The sequence below is a fragment of the Cervus elaphus genome, chromosome X (assembly GCF_910594005.1).
Source record: "Cervus elaphus chromosome X, mCerEla1.1, whole genome shotgun sequence".
Lineage (NCBI taxonomy): Eukaryota > Metazoa > Chordata > Mammalia > Artiodactyla > Cervidae > Cervus > Cervus elaphus.
Window position 1 is genome coordinate 161,492,483 of NC_057848.1, and position 6,440 is coordinate 161,498,922.

The window sequence follows — 6,440 nt, forward strand, 5'->3', positions numbered from 1 at the left end:
GGACCAGGGAAGGACCTGTGTCTCCTGCATTGGCAGGCAGATTCTTGACTACTGAGCCACCAGGGAAGCTCCTGCCATTTTTTTTTGGGGGGGGGATGCTATATATAATATCTCAGGGATCAGGTAGAGAGTCTGTCTCTTAAATCCTGGATCTCTAAGCTACCACTTCAGAGTCAACAACTGGCTTTCAACTTGCATGGCCCCTCACTGGCCCTTTATGTCCTTTATCTCCTTGCAGTGGTTATATTGGAAATAAAAGGCACACTATAGAGCCCATTTCATTGGGTTAAATAAATTGATAGGAGGGCTGGAATTTTAGCAGAGAGGTAAAAAAATGAAGCATAGTTCCCACTGCTACTAGTATTCATGACTTTAAAGCTGTTTTTTAATGTCCAACATTGTCTACAGAGCAAGGATGCCTAAAGAGCTGATGTCACCCTACATTTATTCTTTTTAATTTTTAGAAATCCAGCTAACTTCTCTCTTCTTAATCTTGTGGTATGAATAAAGATGCTCCGCATACAGAGAGGCAAGCTTCAAGGCCGTGAAGTGTAAATGTGAAATCACTGCTCCCCTTGGTTCCACGCAGACAATTGGATGTCTGTCCAGAGCATTTCTGGATTAAATGACTTAGAAGTCAGAAAAATCATTTTATGATTGGAATTCTTCTGCTTGTTAGTGCTCAATGTTTACAGACCACAAATGTGTCCAGCACTTGAAACAATTTCTATTTCCAGTGATGATTCATACAAATGATTGCTTCTCTGTTGGCTAATGTGAAAAATGCAGCATTTCTTTTCATAAACATGAAGGAGGCAAACAATAATTTGGGGGATAAATCAAATATAGTCCCTCTTGAATGTATGAGAAAGGTTCCTTCTTTGGTACAATTCTCAAAATGAAAATAATGAATAAAAATGAGATTAACTGCCGCAGTATCACTTGTCTTAGACTCCTAGGTTTGGTTCTGCAACTGATGCAAAAACCACCTCGACATCACCTTCGTTATTATTATACTCTTGCTGAAATTTTCTTTTGGAGAGTTCTCAGGTTTTAACTTTTTATTATTGACTTGATGATGTTTGCCCCCGCCCATATAAAACGCCTCATCTAAGTTCACAGAAGACTGAAAAGAAGCTGATTTTGAAAGAGTGAATTATTTTAAGTTGGACAATAGCAATAGTTTTACATTTGCAAGTAATCTAGCACTTAGTAGTTGAAATGGAGTTCCATTCATTATATTCAATGATGGCATTTTTGTTATTGTTGTAAAGTGTAGTATAGATACTGACAGTAAAGAATATAGGTAATCAACAGTTCTGTCAATCAACCAGTCAACAAATATTAATCAAGCATTTATTATATACAAAATACAGTGTATTTCTCTGAAGATGAGGCAAAGTAATACGACATTATTTTGGCCCTCTAGAGACTTATGATCTATATGTGAAGGTAAGAAAAATAAATACTATAGAATCAGGTCTCTAGGTCAGGGTATCGTCTGGGGAGATCAGCTTACTGACACCCAAGAGCTTCAAAATGTGGCATTCACCTATGGATTCTTCAGTTTAAATTTTGGTTAGTAGCTCGGCTGGTTCACAAAATTAATCTTATCTGTGTGCCAAATATGTTAGGATATGACATACTAACTATATAGCACATAAACCGGTTAGTAGCTCGGCTTGTTCACAAAATTAATCTTATCTGTGTGCCAAATATGTTAGGATATGACATACTAACTATATAGCACGTAAACCTGACATATAAACTACATAGAATGAAAATGTTGCTATCAGGCTGCCAAGTAACCCATGTGGACTGAGTGATGCGTAGGCTTCTTGTGTGCACACTGCCTGGAAAGTTTCATGATAAACAGGGATAAACAGGAAATTAGAGATATTAGAGGTATAGGATCTCTACCATATGGTTGAAATGTGAAAAAGTTGAGTAGATCCTATCTCAAGTGGACTGATAGAGACATCTCAATCTCTCAGACTTCTCTTTTTCATGATCTATTTCTAATCAACTCCACTGCTAATTAATAGGGCTTTCCAGCTGGTGCAGTGGTAAAGAATCCACCTGCCAATGCAGGCAATGCAGTTTTGATCCCTGGATCACAAAGATCCCCTGGAGGAGGAAATGGCAACTCATTCCAGTATTCTTGCCTGGGAAATCTCATGAACAGAGGAGCTTGGCGGGCTTCACTCCATGGAGTCACAAAGAGTTGGATGTGACTGAGCTCTCACTCATAGGTCAGGCTAATTAATATTTTAAATTGCTTTTTGAAAATGGTATATTATGAAATATTACACTTTTATTAAAATATGTATGTGAAATATTTATAGAATATGCATAATAATGATAAAACAAATTTCTATGTAACCACATATGGTGTAAGACGTAGAAAACCAAAACTTCTGAAGCCCCCTGAATGCTAATCTACGATCTCATCATTTTCTTGCTTTGCTTTATTATCTAACACACACATACACACATATTGTGTAGTTTCTCATGTTTTGATGCATACATAAATTGAATGAGATTGTATTTTTCTGTGACTTATCTTGTTTGGTCCATAATAAGTTATTGCACGTAGCAAGAAGTCATTCATTTTCACGCTGTATTCTCTGAGCATTTCACAATTTATTCATCCATTCTACTGCTAATGGATGGGTTTTTGGGCTGTTTCCAGGTTTTTTGCTATGATAAATAATGCTGCATAATATTCTTATACACTTCTTCTCCTGTACATGTGCATATTTAGAGGAAGAATTACTGAATCCTAAGGTATGCACAGCTTCATTTTATTAGATGATACCACGTTGTTTCTTATAGTGTTCTAATAATTTACACTCTCACCATAGTGAAGAAAGTTTCTAGTTTTTTTATATACTCACCAACATGTGGCATTGTCAGACTTCTTAATTTCTGCCAATGTTAAATAGCATCTCATTGTGCTTTTAGTCTGTATATGTTTCTTTATCTAATTACTAATGAGCCTGAATACCTTTTCAATATGTTTACTGACCATTTGTGTTATATCTATGAAAAATCTGTTAATTTCTTTTGAAGACTATTCAATTAGGTTGTTTCTTTTTCCTTATTTATGTGTAAAATCTATCTTACAGCAATCTTTTGCTAGTAATATATGTTACAGATATCTTTTTCCAGCTTCTGGCTTTTCATGTTTATTGTACTGTTGTTATTCAGTGATCAAGTTGTGTCTGACTCTTTGTGACCCCATGGACTGCAACATGCCAGGCTGTCATGTTCTTCACTATCTCCTGGAGTTTGCACAAATTCATGTCCATTGAGTTGGTGACACTATCCAACCATCTTATCCTCTGTCACCCCCATGTCCTCCTGCCCTCAATCTTTACCATCATCAGAGTCTTTTCCAATGAGTCAGCTCTTTGCATCAGATGGCCAAAGTATTAAAGTTTCTGCTTCAGCAACAGTCCTTCCAGTGGATATTCAGGGTTGATTTCCTTTAGCATTGAGTGGTTTGATCTCCTTGCTGTCCAAGGGACTATCAGGAGTCTTCACCAGCACTATAATTAGAAAGCATCAGTTCTTCACCTGTCAATATTCTTTGCGGTCTAACTCTCACATACGTACATACTACTGGAAAAACCATAGCTTTGACTATACAGACCTTGGTTGGCAAAGTGATGTCTCTGCTTTTTAATATGATGTCTAGGTTTGTCATAGCTTCCCTTCCAAGGAGCAAGTGACTTTTAATTTCATGGCTGTAGTCACCGTCTACAGTGATTTTGGAGCCCAAGAAAATAAAATCTGTCACTGCTTCCACTTTTTACCCCTTCTATTTGCTGTGAAGTGATGGGACCTGATGCCATGATCTTAGTTTTATGAATGTTGAGTTTCAAGCCAGCTTTTTCACTCTCCTCTTTCACCCTTGTCAGTTCAGTTCATTTCAGTCACTCAGTCGTGTCCAACTCCTTGTGACCCCATGGACTGAAGCATGCCAGGCTTCCCTGTCCATCACCAACTCCCAGAGCTTGCTCAAACTCATGTCAGGTGGGTGATGCCATCCAACCATCTCATCCTCTGTCATCCGCTTCTCCTGCCTTCAATCTTTCCCAGCATCAGCATCTTTTCCAAATGAGTCAGTTCTTCACATCAGGCGGCCAAGTGATTGGAGCTTCAGCTTAAGCATCAGTCCTTCCTATGAATATCCAGGATTGATTTCCTTTAGGATTGACTGGCTTGATCTCCTTGCAGTCCAAGGGACTCTCAAGAGTCTTCTCCAAGACCACAGTTCAAAAGCATCAATTCTTCAGTGCTCAGCTTTCTTTATACTCCAACTCTCACGATCAGTCCTGGGTGTTCATTGAAAGGACTGATGTTGAAGCTGAAACTCCAATCCTTTGGCCACCTGATGTGAAGAGCTAATTCATTTGAAAAGACCCTGATGCTGGGAAAGACTGAAGGCAGGAGGAGAAGGGGATGACAGAAGATGAGATGGTTGGATGGCATCACCGACTCAATGGACATGAGTTTGGGTAAACTCCGGGAATTGGCAATGGACAGGGAGGCCTGGCGTGCTGCAGTCCATGAGGTTGCAAAGAGTTGGACATGACTGAGTGACTGAACTGAAGTGAACTCACATCCATGCATGACTACTGGAAAAACCATAGCTTTGACTAGATGAACCTTTGTCGGCAAAGGGATGTCTCTGCTTTTTAATATGCCCTTTAGTTCCTTTTCACTTTCTGCTGTTAGAGTGTTATCATCTGCATATCTGAGGTTGTTAATATTTCTCCTGGCAATCTTTATTCCAGCTTGTGATTCATCCAGCCTGGCATTTTGTATGATGTACCCTGTATATAAGTTAAACAAGCAGGGTGACAATATACAGCCTTGACATACTCCTTTCCCAATTTGGAACCAGTCCATTGTTCCATGTTTGGTTCCAACTGTTGCTTCTTGACCTGAATACAGGTTTCTCAGAAGACAGGTAAGGTGGTCTGGTACTCCCATCTCTTTAAGAATGTTCCACAGTTTGTTGTGATCCACATAGTCAAAGGCTTTAGTGTAGCCAATGAATCAGAAGTATTTCTGGAATTTTCTCCCTTTCTCTAGATCCAACAAATGTTGGCAATTTGATCTTTTGTTCCTTTGCCTTTTGTAAACCTAACTTGTACATCTGGAAGTTCTTGGTTCATAAACTGCTGAAACCAAACTTGAAGGATTTTGAGCATAACTACACTAGCATGTTAAATGAGCACAATTGTATGGTAGTTTGAACATTCTTTGGGACTGGAATGAAAACTGACCTTTTCCAGTCCTGTGGCTCACTGCTGAGTTTTCCAAATTTGCTGACATATTGTATGTAGCACTTAAACAGTCATCATCTTTTATGAAATTAAATAGCTCAGCTGGAATTTCATCACTTCCACTAGCTTTGTTCATAGTAATGCTTCTTAAGGGCCACTTGACGTCACACTCCAGGATATCTGGCTCTAGGTGAGTGACCACACCATCATGATTATCCAGGTCATTAAATCTTTTTTTGTGTACAGTTCTTCTGTGTATTCTTGCCACCTATTCTTAACCTCTTCTGCTTCTATTAGGTCCTTGCTCTTTCTGTCCATTGTCATGCCCGTCCTTGCATTAAATGTTCCCTGATATCTCCAATTTTCTTGAAGAGATCTCTAGTCTTTCTCATTTTGTTGTTTTCCTCTATTTCTTTGCATTGTTCACTTAACAAGTCTTTCTTATCTCTCCTTGCTATTTTCTGGATCTCTACATTCAGTTGGATATATCTTTCCCTTTCTTCCTTGCCTTTCACGTCTCTTCTTTTCTCAGCTGTTGGTAAAGCCTCCTCAGATAACCACTTTGCCTTCTTGCATTTCTTTTTCTTGGGGATGGTTTTGGTCACCACATCCTTTACAGTGTTATAAACCTCCATCCATAGATCTCTAAGGACTCTGTCTACCAGATCTAAGGCTTCCATGGTTGCTCAGATGGTAGAGAGTCTGCCTGCAATGTGGGAGATCCGGGTTCGAACCCTGGGCCAGGAAGATCCCCTGGAGAAGGAAATGGCAACCCACTTCAATATTCTTGCTTGGAAAATAGCATGAATATTGGAGCCTGGAAGGCTACAGTCCATGGGGCTGCAAAGAGTTGTACATGACTGAGCAATTATTTCTTTCACCAGATCTAACCCCTTGAATTTATTCATCTCCTCCACTATATAATCATAAGGGATTTGATTTAGATCATACCTGAATGGCCTACTGGTTTTCCCTAGTTTCTTCAGTTTAAGTTTGAATTTTGCAATAAGGAGCTGATCTGAGCTGCAGTCAGCTCCAGGTCTTGTTTTTGCAGACTGTATAGAGCTTCTCCATCTTTGGCTACAAAGAATATAAACAATCTTATTTCGGTATTTACCATCTGATGATATCCCTGTGTAGAGT